The 21,938-nt window shown below is 33.7% G+C and overlaps 1 protein-coding gene across 1 annotated transcript in view; it reads left to right on the top strand.

Moving 5' to 3' along the window:
* Window positions 1-3,955: 3,955 nt before the first annotated feature.
* The window catches only part of TMPRSS15 (transmembrane serine protease 15), a 214,670-nt gene continuing 196,687 nt past the window's right edge, over window positions 3,956-21,938 (top strand). The window contains exon 1 of the mRNA XM_063803339.1: window positions 3,956-4,266. The gene's annotated coding sequence lies outside the window, so the exon portion shown is untranslated. The remainder of the gene's footprint in view (window positions 4,267-21,938) is intronic.

The raw sequence follows: 21,938 nt of genomic DNA, 5'->3' as shown, positions 1-21,938 counted from the left end.
CTCTGAGAATTTAACTAATGCCTAATGATCTGAGGTGGAACTATTTCATCCCCAAATCATCCCCCACCTCTACCCACTTCACAGAAAAAATGTCTTCCACGAAACCTGTCCCTGGTGCCAAAAATGTCGACCACTACCTTAAAGTCTCTGGTTCAGAGATCCTTCCTTTTCGTGGTCTTCTGTCCCCAAAATGTCCCCTCTCATATTACATGGCCAGTCATCATAATCCCTGAAGTACCCCTGATTCCTTTCTGTTCTTGCTTTACTGGACTTGATATGGTTTGGCTGTGTCTCCAACCAAAACTCACCTTGAATTGTAATAATTCCCACGTGTCAAGGGCAGGGCCAGGTGGAGTTAATTGAATCATGGGGGTAGTTTCCTCCATACTGTTCTCGTGGTAGTGAATAAATTTTAGGAGATCTGATGGTTTTATAAATGGGAGTTCCCCTACACAAGCTCTCTCACCTGCCACCATGTAAGACGCGACTTTGTTCCTCATTTGCCTTTCGCCATGATTGTGAGGGCTCTCCAGCCATGTGGAACTGTGAGTCAATTAAAGCTCTTCCCTTTCTAAATTACCCAGTCTCAGGTATGTCTTATTAGCAGCATGAGAACAGAACTCCTTGGCAAAACCATAATGATGGTTAAATTCAACAATACAGCAACTTCTGTGTCTACTTCATATCTGCATCTATCTAGCAAAGTAAAGGTGAATAAAAAAATACACTGACTGCTGTCACTATAAATTAATAGCAATAGACTTTAAGCAAACCTTTAATGCTGGCAGACGTCACATCACATATTGTTGGTATGTTCATGCCTCCACATTCTTAATAGTATTTGACACGCTCTCTCTCCTCGAGCCTTCAGTATCACACCCCTACCTTTGTCCCAGTTGCTGATTGTGCTCGCTGTTTCACTGAGAAAACTGAAGCAATCTGAAAAGAGCTTCCACATAACCAATCACAACACCTATTCACCCATAAGTCTGCATTCACTTCCCTGCCTTCCCACTTCTTAGAGTCAGATCTCATCTTCTCTTGCCAACTTAGGGATATAACACCAGAATTTTTCTTTCTGCTTTCTCCTACATACTCAATATTTCACACTCTAATTATTCTGATTCAAATACAAACATGCTGATCATATGTCTCTGATTTGAAACTTTCCCCACTATTACCTGACTTATTTGCTATCCTTTGCAGCAAAACTCTGCAAAAACATTGTCTCCTCTCACTGTTTTTAAGTCCTCTTCTCACAATCTCTCTTAAATTTAACTGAGACTGTGCCCATGATTTCACTGAAACTGCCTTTGATACTATCCCTAACAACTTTCATATTGCCAAAAGCAATGGTACATTTGTGTTTCCTATTCTACTTGACTGATCATCAGGATTTCACTCAGCTGAGCCTTCATAGGCATAGTTTTTTCTCTTGATTTGTAAGATACAACATTCTCTTCATTTTTCTCCTGTCTCACTGATTGCTACTCCTTAGTATCTTTTTGTTTCCTCCTCTTTGTCTCAATCTATCAATTTTGAATGTCCTAGGTCCTTACGATGGACCTCAAGGTCTTATATAATCTGTCAAGCTAATGTTCTCTGTCATCAGCTCCTATTAGTCTCTCTTTAACTGGCCCACACCAGCAACTCCCAGTCCCCTTGCTATTACTTAAACTCATCAGGCATGCTTTCAACTTAGTGTCTTTTCTCCAGCTGTTACCTCTGCCAGAAATGCATCCCTGTATAATTTCATAAATTCCTTATCAAATCATCTTTTTGCTTAAGATTTACATTCTCAATGTAGTCAATTATAATACCCTATTAAATACTGTAACCTTCTCAGCCCTCTTCAAATACCCCTGATTTTCTTTACTGTGATTTACTCTATTTCCAAAACTGCCAGCTTCTAATATTCTATTATCTGTATTTATTTATTATTTATTGTTTAGTATTTATCCTCTCCTTCCCATTATAATTTACCTATCAAGATAAAACATTGTTTTTCTATTTTGTTCACCAATATATCCAAAACATCTAGTGATGTGTTAATTACACAGTAAGAATTAAATAATTATATTCTGGATAAATAATGAAGGAGAGAATTGACAGAAAAAGTCCCCTAGGCAAGTAAGGGAGGGAATAATTTCAGGCACATAAGTGGAAAGACATTTTTACCGATAACAATGGAAAAATAAATATAGTGTCATTGCGGCTACAGATGGGAGTCTTCATATTTTAATATGAGAAATTGATAGATCTTTTTAACCTAATCTTGTTTTATTCCAAGTGAAGTAGTTGGGCAAGAACATCAGCTAAAAATGAAAGTTGAAAGATCATGGAAAACAACTGTGAAGACACAGTGAATAATTAAAATTGCCACTGGGGAAATAGAAAAAAAAAAGTTCGCCAGTTAGCAAATTCTTTCTCAGAACCACTGAGGAAACTGCAGAAGTTATATGTAGACGGTACCAGTTCAAAGGACTCTTCTGTATTTTCCCTTATGAAAGTGGGCATTCTGCTGTTGTAGTGGAAAAGGAGACAGTTTTTATTAACCAATACTCAGAGCTCTGATTTTTTCATGTTGTGAAAATCAAAGGATGCAGATGCTCTAATGAAAATGGTTGAAATGACACAGAAGATCCCACTGTTGTCAAAGGAAATATGCCCTAGATTAAGGGACAAATGATAGCCAGAAAGGCAAATAGGTTATATTTCGAAAACAAGGTGTTGAAATTTGAGATAATAAGTATAAGAGCCCTAGATAAAGGAGCATGGCCCAACCTAGGATCATTTTAGAAGCAGAGTGAAACTGAAGTGAAAGTTGATGATTTCAAGAGTTATGCTAATAGAGTATTTGGTAGATCCTATTTATGTATATTGAAGTAATCCAATACGAATTTAGAAAAGAAGAAATGGAAGAATCAAATGACTGTTATCCAAGTGTGATATTCCTCAATCTCTTTGGAGAAATGATCAATATATTATGACAACAAATACCCACAGCTGGTGGTATTATTATTGAGCATGAACTTCCAAGAGATTGTGCAAAATGTTGCACCAAAGTGTTTGAAAGTAGAAATAGGAGACCAGCAAAAAAAAAAAAAAAAAAAAAAACAATGCTGAAATGATTTAGTCCCTTCATTGAAGATGGGACAGGAAAATGAGTAGCCACAATAAAAAGGTTTAAGGGAAATGCCATTTTCAGGATACATTTGGAGTTCAACTAATACACAATGGTTCAGAAAGTACTCTATGAAAATGTGGAAGAAATTGAAGTATTTTGTTTTTATATTGACTTTCATTTTTATATTTATCAGAAAATGTGCTTCCAGGGAGTATAATAGGAATGATCGGGAAGGATGTTAACAGTGGAAGGGTGAGTGTTTTAGAGAATGAAGTGCATTATAAAGTAACATTCAGCTGAGGCCATTGGTGACTTGCTTGCATTTTGTTTGTTACCAGAGAGCAAGAAAATGGAAACATGTTCTTCTACGAACTGTGGAACAAGGAGGGATCTCAGAAGACGTGTAGTAACTTCTTTTAATAACTACCTGTGTCACTTTGGGCAAGTTGCTTATCCTCCTTAAACTTCAATTCTCAAGTTTTCAAAATAATAATAATACCTCACAGAGTTTCTGTGCAGAAAAAATAAGATAACCTATGTCAGTATTTTTCCTGGAACAAAATAAGAGTTCATTATATGTTAGCCTATAACATTTAACACTATGATACTACTAGCAATACTTTAAAAACTTGAGTCCAATCCTAGAATCAAATGGCTTCCCCAGGAATTTCTTTAAAATACTTAAAATGGAAATAACACAGATATACAGAATTTCCAAATGTTTTTGAATGATCTTCCGGAGTTACAAAAGTTCATGAAGCTATCATCTTGAGATTAATATCTGAAAAGTTGTGAGACAAAAGGACAGTTACAGATCTGTCTTAGAAACAAAATATTACTCAATTAGGCCTAAGAATATATATAAATGATAGGATTTGGCTGTGTTCCCACACAAATCTCATCCAGAATTGTAATAATCTCCACATGTCAAGTACGGGCCCAGGTGGAGATAATTGAATCATGGGAGCAGTTTCCCCCATACTGTTCTCGTGGTAGTGAATAACTCTCACGAGATCTGATGGTTTTATAAATGTGAGTTCTCCTGCACAAGCTCTCTTGCCTGTCACCATGTAAGAAGTGAATTTGCTCCTCGTTCGCCTTCTGCCATGACTGTGAGGCCTCTCCAGCCATGTGGAACTGTGAGTCAATTAAACCTCTTTCCTTTATAAATGATCGAGTCTTGGGTATGTCTTTATTAGCAGTGTGAGAACAGACTAACACAATAAAGAATTACAGTAAATTATGACAAAATATGGCTTGTTTCAGGAATTCAAGGGAAGTTAAGATTCATAAGTCAATATTATTCACCATGTCAAAAGAATAAAGAAGAGAAACTATGTAATTATTTTGACAGATGCTGAAAAGTCATCTGAAAAAAATTTTATAACTATACATGATTAGAAACAACCAAAACAAACAAAAAAGATTACTTAGCAAAAAATGAATAGTGTGAAATTTCTCTAACCTGATAAAAAGCTATCTACAAAAGGCCAATAGTTAATATTACACTAAATATTAAGAGTATTTCCCGATGACATCAAGGATGAAAAAAATATTTACTATCACCTTGTCTTTTCTACATTGAACTGAGGGTCTTAGCTAATATAATAAGGCAAGAAAAAATACATAAAGATTGAAATAAAGAGGAAAAAACTATCATTATTCACAGATGAAATTATTTGTGTACATAGGATATTTATTAATTTAACAATTTATTGGATACAAGTAAATATGTAAAAGTAAATGGTATTCATTTTGTTTACCAATTACAAAGACATTAGAGTAAAATTTTAAAAGATAATCTTTATAATAGCAACAAATACCAAAAAGATCATAGTTTTAACAAAACATGTATAAGAACTATATTAAAACATTAAAACACAAATAACAAAAATAAAGGACTTAACTCAATGAATTAAAACAATCAGTATCAGAAAGGTGACAGTTCTACCCAATCTGATTTTTTAAAATCTCTTATTCATGAGGAAAATGAAAATTTGATTATAAAATTTATGAATTAATGCAAGGAGCTAAGGACAGTTAAGGCAACCTTACAGAAGAAAGATAAAAACAGAAAAAATACAGTGGCAGATATTGGATAAACCTGTAGTAATTAAGACAATTTACCAATGATGCTAGGTAATTATGGAAGAAAATAGAGAGTGGGAACAGAATATAGAGCACAGAAACAGATTCACCCATATATAATCACCTTATTTATGACAATGAATTCTTTATTAAAAGATAATTCTTTTTAATAAATGGTACTGTGGCAACTGGAAATCCAACTAGAAAAACATAATGTCCTGATCACTACATATATAAAAGTATGCTAGTCTGCATATATAAATAGAAGGTATAAAAAAGAACAGATGAATGAATGAATGAATGAATAAAAACTTTTTTTTAGGGAGAAGGAAAAGATCAAGGTTAGAAGGAGACTTGTAGCCTATTTTTCTCCCTTTAATGTGGATACTTGAAAAGGAAATAGTCTGATTAAATCCTTCTACAATTATGCTACTAAACAAATACCCTAGCAAAAATATTGCCTAAACTTTTTATGTTAAACTTAAACCAGAACATGGCCTAATACAAGAGATAAAAGGCATTGTGGGAGTAGCATTGATAGTCATGGACCTCCTTAAAGACTAAGCTTTTGTTTTGCTATCGTATCCTCTGAATTGTGAGTAAATTCAGTACTAGAATTAAAAATGTACTTACATCGTCTGACTTGACATTTATTTTAGGAAACGATTTCCTAGTTTACCAGAAAGCAAATACATTCTAAGAATAACTAAATAGATTGTGGTATGGTTACACAATGGAATACTGTAAAGAATGAAAATAAGTAAACTACAACTATGCAACAACATGGATAAATATTACAAAGGTAACTTTTTGAGGAAAAGAGGGCACCTAGTAATGTATTCTGTGTGATTCCAGTCATATAAAATAAAAAATGAGGATTACTAAACAAGATCAGTTAATCTGTTGTTTAGGTGTTGGCATATTGGTTATCCATAATTCTCAGTTACTGGAAGTGGACACAAGAGAAGTTTCTGTGATGCTGGTATATTTTCTCTGTTTGATTCTGGTTACATTGGTGTAGTAACCTTGTGAAAATTCATAAAGATATGCATGATGATTTGTGCATTTTTTGTATAAATGCTGTACCTTAAAAATATATTTAAAAGTCTAGAAAAGTGAGATGAGTTGTCAATTATCACACAATTACTTCAAGGAAAAATGTTGAAATAATATCCAGATATATTTTTACTATTCTTATTATGTATACAGCTATGAATAATGCACACAGACATATTAGACAAATACCCAAATCTCTAATCAAGGCTTGTATTTGTAATTTTCTGAAGGAATTTTACAGGTTTGCCAATAAAAATGTTACGCTATGTAAACTACAAAGGAAGAAATTACAGCAAACACCTTTACAGATTTGCCCTGGGTCTCAAAAATATCATGGAGTAGCAAATGTTAAAACCAAAACTCTAATGTTAGAACCAAAGGGCTGAATCACAAGCAGTTGCTGAACTTCAGAGTACAATCTATTTCAGTTGAGAAATAGCCCAGGGTGTAGAGAACCGAACTGCTGTCTGGAAAAATAATAAATAGCAATGGCAAGGAAAGGATACCCATGCCTTTTCCCTGCTGGAAACTCACATTTTATCTGAACTCAGTGTGCTTTGATCAAAACTAAAAGAAGCAAAGGAAAATATACATTAGAAATTATTTTTGAGAATTGAAAAGGAAATTGTTACAAGTAAAATGATAGGGAATGTAGAAATTTCATCTAACAATTCTAGTGAGGTAAAACTGGAATTTCTATGATTAAATCACATATGAATAATATAGATACTAATAGTATTCCACTAATCACAGCTGTTTGGAAAGAATAAGCCTTGCACCTGGGACCCAGTAATTTAACAATAATCTAAAAGAATGGAAGCAAAGAGACAAAGAGGTTATAAAGAAGTCTTGTTTAACTGACTCTCAGTAAGGAAATGGTTACATATTAATAGATTCAAGAGCACTAGGATAAAGTAAGTTAGAAAGAGAAAGTAAGCTAGATAAGTTAGATAAGATAAAACAAGTTAGAAAGAAGGTGTTTCAGTTGAATTGAGATTTCCTAGACTAATATAAGGAAAAAAGCACACCAAGGCACAGACAATTTAAATAAGCTTCATTTGGAATTTTAAAAAATCACACAAAATATTTTCCTCAATAGGTGAAATCATATCATTTCTCCTATGTATACCCTAACCAATATAGCAATTACAAAAAAAAATTGAAGGAATATAAAATTAAATAAAAAAAACTAGGAGAAAACTAATTTTATTGGTACATAATATTTTACTTATTTATGGGGTGCATGTGGTATTTTGTTACATGCATAGACGTGTAATGATCAGTCAGGGTATTTGAGGCATCCATCACTTTGAGTGTTTATCATTTGTATATTTGTGAAAAATTCAAGTCTTCTCTTCTAGCAACTTTAAAATATATAATATATTGTTGCTAAATATAGTCGCCATACCCTATTGTCTAAAGAAAACTAATAATTTTAAGATTACATGCTTATTTGAATATATTTTAAGATGCTATTTTTAGAAGTGTAAAAATTCTGATTTAAATGTATAAAGTTTTTGGAAGATTTAATTCTCAGGAATTTCATCAAAATGGGTGTTCATATTGGATAATGTTCCTATTCTCTCTATCGAAATTATTTATATTATAATTTAAGTTGGTTAATATGATGAGAAGAAAATGAAAAAAGTGAAGCAATACAATAAGTATATTTAGAAAAATTAGAAGTGAAGATGTATATAAAATAATTGAAATAATATATCGTAGATAAAATTATATTAATGCTAATGTAATTGCTGAAGTAAAGCAAGTGAAAGAACTGTAAGACAAAAATTATTACTATTCAGTCATATCTGAAGAAAAATGTTTTCCTGAATCTATGAAACAAATATTTCCTCAGAATTTGCTTTCATGTTTTCCTCCTGCGTCTATTGTTTTTGATTATATAAATTAAGATTAATTCCCTCAGAAAACAAATTTGACTTGTGGTTGTAAAACTTTGAAATAGACTTTTGATTAAAGGATGTTTTTAATGTATTACCTACCTATTATTGCTATGCAAAGATTAGGAGAGATCGTTTTAGGTTAAAATAGGAGAAAGGAGTAAAATGTAATTTTACTCCTTAGTAAGAGAGAGAGTTTTACTAATAGAACTGCACATGTGGCTGAAAATATGTAGGTGATTAGGACTTGGATTTTTTGTTTATCTCAAGATAAAAATATTTATTTTCTAATCCGTCTTCTGTAGGTTTTATTTTTGACATTAATAATTTGTGTACAAAGTTTAACGTGCAATGCCCCGTGCCCCTGACATCAAGCACGCATCAGCAAAAGATACATCACGTCGCAACATAAATTGTTTTACAACTGAAAATTATGTTTAACATGATAAATCACATGTTCACATTTTTATTTATTAGGGAAAAACAAATTATGTATAACACCTCTATAACCTACTGAATAATAATAATACTGTGGGTTGGAGTCTTTGCATACATTATTCTGTTTTATCCTGACAACACTCAATTGAGGCAGTCAAAGCCAGTAATTCGCAAGTGAGCCAACAGAAGCTCAGAAGAGTTAGGAAAATAGATGAAGTCGGTGTACCTGTGATGAAATAAGGGAGGGACTCTTAGGAATAGTACTTTATAAATTGGGAAACGAAGTTCCAGAAAAGTTAAATAACTTTCCAGAGGACACAGTTGCCAAATGGTAGAGTCAGGATACAAATCCTAGTAATCTGAGCTTGGATTTCATTGTATCAGGCATTACTCTGCCTCTGGTTTCAAGTTTGATTCCAAGACCACAGTATTTCAGACTTGTTTGAGTTCGATTAGTGGAGTTATCAATGACTCAATGTTGATTAGAACAAGTTGTTCCCTTTTGCTCTTTCGTTATGCTATCTTTTTGATTAATGTCAGTCTCATTTTCAGAATAGTGACTAGCTAGGCAGCCTCCAATGACCCTTAGTAATACAACAAGAGCCACATGAAGATGGGACAAGAGTTAATATCTTTTATCTTGTTGACTTGCTTTGAGATTAGTATTTATGAAGCAGAGTCATGAATTTAAATTCCCTTTGAGTCACATAGATTTTTTTTAGATTTGATAACTACCCATTGCTTAGATTTAAGGTAGTCATTTTCTCTGACAAATAAATCATGCAGGTCACCAGGGAGGCAAGGTGAGAGCATATAGGTAAGTCTGCATCATCATGAGTACCCTGACAAAAGAACTCAAAGTCCATCCATTTAGAATGTCCAGTCATTTCATCTTTACTTACAAACTAAACTTGCCGGGTTTGGTAGAATTTGATGCTGGTTTAAATAAAAAAAATGTTTGTAGATGCCTTCAAATATTGGTGCATATACAGTTCACATGACATAATCTCACTAAACCATGGCCTGGGTAGATTATAGAAAGTCTACTAAAATCTCCTGGAGACTATATTGTAAGAGAGTCTTTGTCAACCTACAGCACCACCTAAGAGAACGTGAGCTGGTTGTTTAAAAATCCATACATGAACAAGACTAAAAGTTTTCCCAGGATGAGAGAATTCAGATACTAAAACCAGCATAATACTGTGCAAACTGTGATGACTGGCCATCGTATTATTAGAACAGATATTTGAAAGAAATATTCAGCTCCCACTTATGAGTGAGAATACGTGGTGTTTGGTTTTCTGTTCCTGTGTTGGTTTGCTGAGAATGATGGTTTCTAGCTTCCTCCATGTCCCTGCAAAGGACATGAACTCATCCTTTTTCATGGCTGCATAGTATTCCATGGTGTACATGTGCCACATTTTCTTTATCCAGTCTATCATTGATGGGCATTTGGGTTGGTTCCAAGTCTTTGCTATTGTGAACAGTGCTGCAATAAACATACACGTGCCTGTTTCTTTGTAGTAGAATGATTTATCATCCTTTGGGTATATACCCAGTAATGTGATTGCTGGGTCAAATGGTATTTCTAGTTCTAGATCCTTGAGGAATTGCCACACTGTCTTCCACAATGGCTGAACTAATTTACCATCCCACCAATATTTTAAAAGCATTCCTATTTCTCCACATCCTCTCCAGCATCTGTTGTTTCCTGACTTTTTAATGATCGCCATTCTAACTGGTATAAGATGGTATCTCATTGTGGTTTTGATTTGCATTTCTCTAGTGACCAGTGATGATGAGCTTTTTTTCATGTTTGTGGGCCACATAAATGTCTTCTTTTGAGAAGTGTCTGTTCATATCTTTTGCCCACTTTTTGATGGGGTTGTTTGTTTGTTTGTTTTCTTGTAAATAACATATTTTTCTTTAGTCCCTAAAGGCTGGAATTGACTATGAAAGAAAATTGCCATGATGCATTTGTGACTCAGAACTATCCTATTGACTATGATGCCCAGTTAGGTAGTAAACAAATTTTAATCACCAATGGCCTGACAGTCTTTCACAGACAAAAGTTTGGCTTGATTATTAATACTATCATTTCCTAAGTTTTGGTGAATTCTGAATATGCCACATTTGACATTAAAATTAGTGTATATGCATTTGTTTATGAATGTATGTATTTGTATGCATGTATGTGTAGATTCCAATCACAGGAACTTCCAACTTTAAGGGCCATGGACATATGAAAGTATTATGCAGAAAGAAATCTTAGCATTTTTTTAAACCTGATATATACAGATTGAACATTCCAAATCCAAAAATCAAACATCTGAAACTTTTTCAGTGGGAATATAACCATCAAATGAATGCTCACTGGAGCTTTTCCAATTTCAGATTTTCAGATGTGGGATGCTCAACCAGTAAGTATAATGCAAATATCCAAAATCCAAAAGAAATCTGACATATGAAAGAGTTCTGTTCTCAAGTATTTGGAATAAGGAATATTCCACCTGTATATCTGTGAGAGTCTGGAGGGTGTTGAAAGGGGAAATAGGAATTTTATAGTTGAGAAATAGAGAAACATGGTAAAAACTATCTTAATCAAATTGTAAAGGTTAATCTCACCAATAATTTTATGTTGACATTGTGTGTTCCCTCATAAAATGTGAGAAGATTGCTTCACCTCTGACATGTTCTTTCCAAGAATCTATAACCTCAATCTAACCATGAGGAAAACATCAGACAATTCCAAGTCTGATGACAAGGAAACAAGGGAAGACTGAGAAACTCTCACAGATTAGAGGAGACTGGAGAGACATGACAAGTAAATGCCATGTGGTACTCTGTATCAGGTTCTGAAACAGAGGATGTTTGTGGAAAAACTGGTGAAATCCAATTAATGTCTGGAGTTCACATAAAATAATCCACCATTGTTGAAATCTTAGTTTCGATGAATATACCAGGGTACTGTGAGGTGGTAATAAAGGGTGAAACTGGAAGAGGGGTACAACAGAACTTTCTGTATTACCCTATTTATTTCTGTAAGTATAAATGAATTCCAAAATAAAAAGTTGTCTGAAACAATCTGATACCCTAGAGGCTAGAATAGAGAAGGATTAAAATTAAAGCAAGGGACGAACAGCATAACCAAGATGGGAGATAATCAAACTGGGTAGGGACGGTGTAGATGGAGACATGAAAATGATTCATTTGAGATTTAAGTACTAAAAAGGAAACATGCCTTAAAACTAATTTCCAAAGGCTGCTTTAACGTTTCTAGCTACTGCATCATGTAGTCAATGTATATTGACTTTACTCTGGAAAAAAACATCATTTACCTTTCCATAATCATGATTAAGAGATTTCAACCTCTTGTATATACACAGGGGCACTTATGGACCCAAGGTAGGATTAGTTATTGACTTTTATGTATTCGATTCCTCACAGATGACTTTATAGATTTAAATGGCCATAATTTACTTTTGCCACCTCAAGTCCCTTCACTCTTGGGATTAAGGAACCTTTCCTAATTGTGGGTGATAACCACATTTTTAAACACAGGATTGGAGTCTAAATCTATTCCCATGTCTGAAAATGGGCATATAATTGGATCTGAGATAAACAGCCTAAAACATTGCTACAGTAAGGGTGATTATTCAGGAAGGAATTATGAACAACATATAGTATATAATCTTCAATCAGACTCTTCAGTAAGTGAAAGTAAACTTTATATTTTCTCTAGATTTGCACTTTGATAAATGCCATCCTGGAGCTCCTAGAAACCAGTGCCATGAGTAAAGCCAGCCTGGAAGAGAAAAGATCTAAGCCCAGCTATGACTGTGTCTGTCACTTGAGTTTCTTAATAAGACCCTACATGACCTGAATTACATGAGTCCCTTCTCTACTCCTTTTCTGTTCAAGCCAGTTTCAGTTAAATTTCCATGTTTGTTACTTGCAACTAAAAGCCCTAAAGGAGAAATGATATCTTATAATAATGGACTCTATCATTTGTATGAACTTTCTATCTATAAATGTGATGGCCTTTGATGACTTCTAATTGTTATTTCAAGTCACACGAAAAATGCAGAACAGCCTAGAGTTCAGTGAGAATTCTGAAATGTATGATTAGAGACCTTACTCCAATTCATATCCAGCCGCTGGAAGTGAGTCACAATTGGTATAACGCAGTAATTCTCAAACATTAGAGTACTTCAAAATGTTCTGAGGAGCTTGTTAATCATCTGCAGGCTCCACTGCCAGTTTCTAACTCAGTAAGATTGGTTTGGAACCTGAAAATTTGGATTTCTAACAAGTTACCATAGATGACACTTTAAGAGCCACTGGTCAAGGCGTATCATATTAACTTTTGCCCTCATTACTCTGCAAGTCAGATAAGCGCTTTTCAGAAACACTTTTCACTGTTTAAAGAAAAATATAGGGTAATAGAGTTTCCCTTTTCTACTCTTTTTTCTTCCAGTGTTATGCATTGTAATGGGAGAATGTGGCATTTGGAGTTAGCACAGCCTTATTGGAATAAAAAAAAAAGAGAGAGAGAATTGCAGAAGTACCCACTCACTGCACTGACCAGCCCTGAGACTGACTTCTGCAAATTAATGGCATTATTATTATCTAACCATTAGTCAAGTACTATGCTACTTTACTGTGCCTAGAAATCCTTATAAGTGGTCTACTATAATTGGTATGAAAGCCTTTTCTTGTAAGTTATTTTTAATGCAGCAATGTTTTTCTTTAGGTTCTGTAAACCCACAGCACGGAGCTGTGATGACATGGGTATATGGAAATCCATCTATCTACATGGATATATATGACATATATGGATATATGAAGAGTTTCTTAAACACAGAGATGCCCAATAAATATTTGCTGATTTTGACAGTTTCACTTTAGCATAAAATAGTTCGTTTCAAGCACAAAAATGTTTTCATGTATTTTTTATTTCTCCTGTTAAACAGATTGCAAAAACCCCCCAAAAGCTTGTCTCTTTTTAATATTATAGTTCATTTCCCCTTTAAAGAAATATTTCTCTTGCACAATGATTTGAAATACATTTTTCTACCAGAAATCTAAAAATATTTCAATAAGGGAAAAAATCTAGGGTTGCAATTTGAGGTCATAAAATAACACATGCTAAAAATTGGAGTAAATGTATCTTTTCTTGTCAAGAAGTATTTATAAATCCCACTTAGAAGGACATCATTTCTCAGGATATTCTAAAGCCCTAAGTCAGCTGTTTAATAGAGAAGAATACTAAGAAATATGATTCAGATAAAACAGTTTTATGGCATATAATTTTTTTTCGTATATGATTTCTTAATGCTGTTAGAATGTTCCTATAATTCAGACTCATAAATATTATGTCAAACACTTCTTTGGCTCTTGGAACACAGTAAAATACAATTCTCATTAATACTTAACTTACCATATTCTGCATCACCCAGCCCTTGGCAATTAATGTAGCATTTCTATATTTCTGTCAATAAAATTAAATCTTACATTTAATAAATGTAGATAAGGACATAATTTTATGTGAGAAAATAAAATCTGTACAAAGTCCAAAAGTGATCTTGTTAGAGAAAAAATAAAGTTCAAAGCACTACAAGCTTTAAGCCAAAGTAATTGCTCCCTTGTTTGTACTATGTGGGCTTTGTCTCTAAATTATAGCACATGCTAGTCGTGACTAATGAAGCGAGCTTAAAGGGCAGTTTTCAGCCAAACAACCTATATCATTTATTCAAAATTAACAGGAAATAATCAGCATTTTTATTGAAATCTCCTTTTATTTCTCCCTCTTTTTGAAATGACTGGGAGGAAAAACTTTCAATCAAAGAAGAAAATTTTTTGAGACAGAGTCTTGCTCTGTCATCCAGGCTGGAGTGCAGTGGCATTATCATGGCTCACTGCAGCCTCAACCACCTGGGTTCAAGTGATCCTCCCACCTCAGACTACCGAGTAGCTGGGACTACAGGCCCGCGACACCACACCTGGCTAATTTTCGTATTTTTAGTAGAGATGAGGTTTTGCCAGGTTGCCCAGGCTGGTCTCAAACGTGTGTGTCCTCAAGCGATCCTCGCACCTTGGCCTCCCAAATTGCAAGCCACTGTTGCCTGACTTGTTTTTTATTTCTTTATGTTTCATTACATCTGACATTCTAAAGATAGACTTTTTTTTAGCTCAATCTTTATATCAGTTTTAAAAGCTAATAGAATAGGAATCAACTCTGAAAAGGAGTAGTTTGGGATTGGCATTTATACATGACTGAAGTCAAATAAAAAATCGAATCTCTATTGGATTGATACATTACTGCATAATAATTTACAGCCTCTATTGGAAAAAAACAAAACAATGGGCTTAGGTCCCAGCTGTCCTAGAAATAATGTTAAAAGTGTCATTATGAGGGAGAATACTGAAGTGGGGGCGCTCTATATTATGGTCTCACATCTTCCTAGACCACGTAGCTGTATAATCTCATCTAACTCACATGAAGTAAATGTCTTTGGAGAGGCTGATAAATTCGTCATGATTCTAATAATCTGAGATTGAGCTCTTGTACCTGTGTCTGAGCTCCATGACCATTGCCCCACTACACAGAAAATAAAGACGGGTTTGTGTAGCCTCAGTCAGACTAGGATAATCTGACCGCCTTTTCTATGAAGTAAATAATTGGAAGGGAGAAACATAGATCTTAAGAGTACTAGAACCCAATAACATCTTTTGTTCTGATCTTCTCAGCTTTTGGCTATTTAGCTCTTACTAGCTTCTTTGAAGAATTCTCTTTGTTGATCATAACAGCCACCTTGCATTTCATGCACTTTATTCATATATAAACATGGCAAAATTTAGGCCAGGTGCGGTGGCTCACACCTGTAATCTGAGCACTTTGGGAGGCCGAGGTGGATGGATCACCTGAGGTCAGGAGTTTGAGACCAGCCTGACCAACATAGTGAAACCCCATCTCTACTAAAAATACAAAATTAGCTGGGCATGGTGATGCAAGTCTGTAATCCCAGCTACTTGGGAGACTGGGGCAGGAGAATCACTTGAACCCAGGAGGCGGAGGTTGCAGTGAGCAAAGATTGAGCCATAGCACTCCAGCCCGGGCAATAAGAGTGAAACTCCATCTCAAAAAAAAAAAATAGCAAAATGTATATCTTTTTTAATATCTCTGCCTACTTATCTACCTATATGTATCTCTCTGGCTATTGGGTGTATAGAAATACACATATACGTATAGATGGAGATATGAGATATGGATATAGGAATACCCACATACAGAGATATATGGATATATATAACATATATGGATATATATGCAACTTTATATTATAAAAAGGATGACAGTGTAGTGAAAAACTGCCCCTTTGAAAGTAGGAGCATTGAATAACTTAATGATCACTAGCTTCTAGTCTTTGTTTAATACCATCTGTCTATTTAATACCATCTGTAGTCAATCACATACGAATGAGACTGACCAAGACAGGACAAACCCTTGATGGCAAACTAGCTGAAACAGTTAAGAAAAAGTGAATAGTAAATTATATCAATAAAGTGAATTTTCCTGTTCATTAATGAGAAAAACTGCATTAACAAGGAGATTATAACAATGTATTTTTAAAAAATCTCCTTACTTAATAATGAATTACAATATGCAGGCAAAAACATAAAAAAGAAAAATTAGAAGTTGATATTCTTAGGATGTGAATGGGTGGTATTATCAGTTGCACAACTAATTTTACCTTCTCTTTTAGAAAAAAATACTTCTCAGGTCCAATTCCCTAGAGCTGCTATAAGAATCCTTCTTAAATATTTTATTCTGAATATTTATGTGAAAACAGGTAACCTTGTGAATGATTAAAATAACACACATCAACTTATAATGGGTAAAATAAAAAGAAAGGTAGTAAAGTAAAATATTATAGGATTGTTCTAAGAAAGGTCAAAGTTGGACCTGTTGCCTGTTCATTCATATATTATGAGGTTCTTTTTTGATCTATTTAGTATGCTTTTCCTGATCATAATCGATACAACTGACTGGCCTTGGTCATGGTTATGGATATAACCTGCAGATTTCATTAATAAATGTAAGGAAAAATTTCAGGGTTCTAATAACCAAATGCAGATTTTATAAAATAACATTCTACTAACTAAATTTTAAAATAAATCATACTATTTTCCCCTTTGGCCAATGACCTCCCTTGTCTTTTATCCAGATACTTATTAAAAGGCAAGGAGAAACTTGTACTTTGAAAAATCCATCCCAGCATAAAGAGCTTCTGATTTTTATGCTACTCCAGGAACTCAGCTTTAGATAAGGGTGCTTTGTTATTGCATTTAACTTATTTATTACCTCTCTCCCTTGGGATTTCAAACATTGAGCTAGGACAACAGCTTGAACAGATTTCTTATCCTAGTCCTTTAAAGTGATTCTAATGGAATTCATTTGGATACAAACAATAACATCCATCTTGTAGTAGTTATCACTATAATCACATGCCTTATTAAATGAATCTTACCAATCTTACGTGCTATTATTGTGCCTTCTTATTGGAATAACTACCTACTGTTCACATTTTCAACAAGGTCATTGATACATTAAATAATTATACTGCAGTTTTTCTTATAGCCCTAACTTCAAATATGTCCATTCATTGATTTTAGTAGCTACTCAGTTTCTTTTTCTTTTCCCACTGATTTGCTGTACTTAAAATTTTAATGTATTTTAATTGCATCACTGGGCAAATATTTCCTTTCTAATTCTGCTCTCTGTCATAGCCTCATTTTTTGCTTTCTTTGGACCTGTACCAATAATTTAGACTCATCAAGCACTTTATTTATTGTAGTGATTTGTGAAATTATTTTAAGCTAGTTCTTTGAATATCATGAAGTTAATACAAACCTAGCCAATTAAATGATTATATATGTGTGTGTATGTGTGTGTATATATATATATATAAAATTCTTTTAGCTTTAAATTTGCACCCTTACTATGTATCCTGTATTTTTAGAAATATCACTCAAATAATTGGCTACCTGAATTGAACCCCATAGGCTAAAAGGGAGAAGTTCATTTTTAGAACATACATTTATTTAATTTCAGGCTAGTTTGGTTAAGGTATGACATGCACACTATGAGACTTATTTATTACTTCTACCTCCAGCCTCTTTTCTCATAGAACAAAAAAAAATTTCTTTTTAGTGATATGAAAATAAAATCACAGGTAATCCTTCTTAAAGGTGTATGTTTTTCTGATGCAACAATTATTTCTTAATGTTTATATAACCTAAACTTTCCATCTTGATTTTGTTATTTATGTAATGAGATCTTCTTCTAAAGCAACTTCTGACTGAAGCCATTTCATCTTGAGAAAAAAATGGATTATTCTGTCTCTCCCTATGATTTTCCTTTTACTTTCCATTTAATCAGTTTGCTTCAGCCAACTGTTACACAAAAAGGCATGTCCACACTCTCTTGCTCTTCACCCTCACCTCATCAGGCCAACCACCGTGAGTGTTGATTCGCTGATTCCCTTCATGTTATTGGCTGTGGTGAATTATCCTGCCTTTTTTTTTTTTGCCTTCATCTGTGGCCAAGCTATAAAACCATTTCTAGTTTCTAACTGGCAGAGAAAGGAAGCAAAGATCTACAGGAGCAGACAACTTTTTGCATTGATTTTGCCTATGGTATGGGCATGCAGAATTTTAACACTGCAAGTGATTTTGCCATTTGAGTGGCTGGTTGCAAAAGTTTCTATAAAAATTATCATTAAGTTTTCAAAAATATGGATTATTTATAGGATTGTGTAAGACACTGTGTCTATCCCACATACTCATTCTTTGAGGTATCCTTATTTCTGCACTGCAGGTTTGCCAGCTTGAGCAAACATTACTTAGGCTTTAGGAACCAGGAAAAACACCATATTATGCTGTTTTTTTTTTTCAAAACTGAAAGATTAAGAAGACAGCAATCCCTCCAGGAATTACAACAATAAATGGTTACAGATTTAGACCATTAACTTTTATTTGGTTGTAAAAAGTTCTATATACTAAACACAACAGCTAAGATAACCAAGAGAGTGATGGCTAAGTAGGGGAACAATAATGCATCTAACACTATAGCAACATATATACATACTCTTGATAGAAAAAATCATAGATATGGAATTACAAATCTGCAAATAGGACATTCTTTTTGTTGTTGTTGTTGTTGTTATTATCAAAACCAGCTTAATTTCCTTTTAGAGACATCTTGCAACCTTAATACAGTTCTATTGAAACCCCAAATTTCTGCCCTTGGCAAGAAAAAATGAGTGAACTATCTCTGATAGTTCACTTTGGAGTTTTGTTTCACAGTATAAAATGGTGTTTCAGTGACATCTTTCATATATCAACTATCATGGGTAATAGAGATGTAAGAAGTATTGAAAAAAATTATCCTAATTTTTACGTATCTTGTGATTTTTCTATTTCTAGACTAATCTTTTTAAAGATACAAAAATCAGTTCCCCAGACAATCATTCTATGGATACTTTTTTCCACAAAGAGGAAAATATCTTCATGGAAAAACTTCATTGTATAAATTTAAAGTTTTTTATACTATATTTTGAGGCTCTCTTGTTTTCTGAAATGTTGAATATTCAGAATAAGATCATATGCCCTCTCTATCTCCCATTTTTTCATATTTCCTTTCCTCTCTTTCTAATGGCAAAGTAAAATAAAGTTTATCTATTGATAATTGCAACAACAAAGGAAAGAAAACAACAAAGGAGAATAAAGAGTCTGTGCAACTCAACTGAGATATACATGAAATCTCTGGGTAGACCTTGCCAACATAATTTTGAAAAATAAATTTTAAAACTTTCAGATATTCTTATACTGCTTCTTTTATACACACCATCACCCAGAGTATCAGAGGGGGAAATAACTCAGCATTTGCTTATAATTCATTTATTTTCGGTTGGGGTAAGAGTTCTTTGTGTCATCTAGACCTAGGTATACAGTATAATTGAGTAGAAATTTGTAGTTCATAGACACTTTGTGCAATATTCTTGACAGTTTGCAAGGACAGGGAGGCTCCTAAAAAGCATACCATTTTTTTGTTTTCTGTATTGATAGGGAATATAGGAGGGTCAAGTACATGGAATGGAATAGTATGCAAGAAAAAAGTTAACTAAGGAAGATGTGAAGGCCCAAAGAAAAGTTGGAGAGAGATGACGGAAGTAGAGATTTCTTGATGTCAAGGCCTTAGTAACACCTTCATTAAAAGAGAACAAAGGCTATTCTCAAAGTAATCCTGACTTGCTCCAGTATTCCTGACTCTATAGTATTCATGACTCTAGTGGATTTGTTCACCAGAAAATTTACCAAAAATACTAGGCTATCTTTCCTTTGTTTTAGACCCGAGTAAATAACAATGTAAAATATATTTAGGACAATTTATGAAATTTACCAAAGGTTAACAATGATTCTATTACTATTTCTGCTTTCAAGGTAATTGAGAAAATTCAGAATCATTTACTTATTGGAAACATGGAAAAAGATAGAGCTATTTTTGACATTAATATAGGTACAAGACTATTTAATAAAGACAGAAGACTATTTGCAGAGATAGGCTACAATAATGAGACAGTTATTTTTATGGCCAACAGAAATAGGGTGAATTACTTACTGCATATTTGTTTGTCTTCCCCACAAAATTACAAATCAGTTTACAGGAGGATCCCCAAAATAACTTTGCTCCTTAATTATATTAACTCCCCACTAAAATCTATCATAATATCTGGCTCTTGTATTGTATACTTTCTTCCTGATTTAAATCAAAGTTTGAACAATTGTAATGAATATTATAATAATAGTTTATATGAGGAGCAAGACAACATAAACCAGAGGGGAATTGTCTGATGATTTACTACAAAGCTTCTAGAATTGTCCCAATCATTTTCAGAAGCTAAATATAAAATTTAATATTTTTATATCCTAAAAAACAGAGCATATTAATAATTTAGGTAATTCTTTTGTGACAAAAAATGTTGCCTGAAGGCCAAGGGCAATAAACAGAACCTCAGGAAAATTCTAAAATGGAACACATCAGATTGCATAATGAAATTTAGATAAGGAACTATAAACCATAACTTTGTAAAGCCCAAAGCCTAAATTTAGGCATTCAAGCACTTAAGAAGGAAGTGATCTCCTTCTTTTATTACAAACATTTATTTACATCCAAAAGAATTCTATAATATACATGCCCTCTTCCTGCCTCCAAACTGTAATTGAAAAATAAAGGAAAACTGCTGGCAGTGCAGCTGTAGTTAGGGCTGCATACATTAGCCAGGTGGACATAAGAGCCAAGGCTTTCAACAGCCAGCTGCAATTGCTTTTTCCTCCGGTATTTATGTTAAAGCATGTGATTTTCTACTTTATATACATGCAAATTTTATTAGCACTAGAATGATTTCTTTCATTCAGAGGAAGTCGTAACTTATGACTATGCCTGCGTACTCCACATTTTGTTTTGCTTTTCTAAACTGAAAGTTATTACCAGAACATATTTTTGAAACCTAACAGGGTGCAGCTTGCACCGTCAAAGTAGAATCACATATGGTACCACCTGGAGGTATGATAGAGGGTAAATTAAAAGGCAGGGGACAAAGTGTATACCCAAAGTACAATTACTCGTTTATTGCTAAATGAAATAAATAAAACATTGGGTGTGGGTAAAGAAAACAATTATTCTCCTTTGAAGCTTTTCTTGTATTATGTTTTTGAAGCTGTGGTTCATTTCTCAATTTGTAAATCAAATATAAGACTTCTAAATGTATATAATAAAAGTTTGTAGAAATAATTGATGAAGCAAATAAAAAAAGGCAAAACTTTTTGTTGATTTTTTTTGTTTGTTTGAAAAACCAAGTGCTTTCCTGGATTTCTCTCTTCTGTTTATGCACCAGAAATTAGTCTCCAGAGAGGTCTAAGGAGGCTGAGCTAGTGAAAGACATTACAGATAATGAATAAACAAGAGAAGTATCTTCTTCAGTAACCTGCAATTGTATATCAATATTATACCAACCTGAATTGGCTGATGTGTCACCATAATTGAAATAAAGCAGTTGTCTATTTGGCCAGTATGATGCTGTAGTGGGAGAATAGAGGAAAAGCTATAGCACTGAGGTTAAATCATTCACTGATATCACAAAAGGAGCCTCTCTGTTTCTTGTCCAAAAATGAGTGGGTTGAAATAGGGATTGTCAATAGTCATTGTAAGCCTTCCAAATCTCTAAGGACCTAAAAACAAACATAAGACCTCAAAAGTTGTAATC

Source organism: Pan troglodytes, chromosome 22 (assembly GCF_028858775.2).
Source record: "Pan troglodytes isolate AG18354 chromosome 22, NHGRI_mPanTro3-v2.0_pri, whole genome shotgun sequence".
In the NCBI taxonomy this organism is placed as follows: domain Eukaryota; kingdom Metazoa; phylum Chordata; class Mammalia; order Primates; family Hominidae; genus Pan; species Pan troglodytes.
This window is presented reverse-complemented; position numbering and strand designations above follow the sequence as displayed.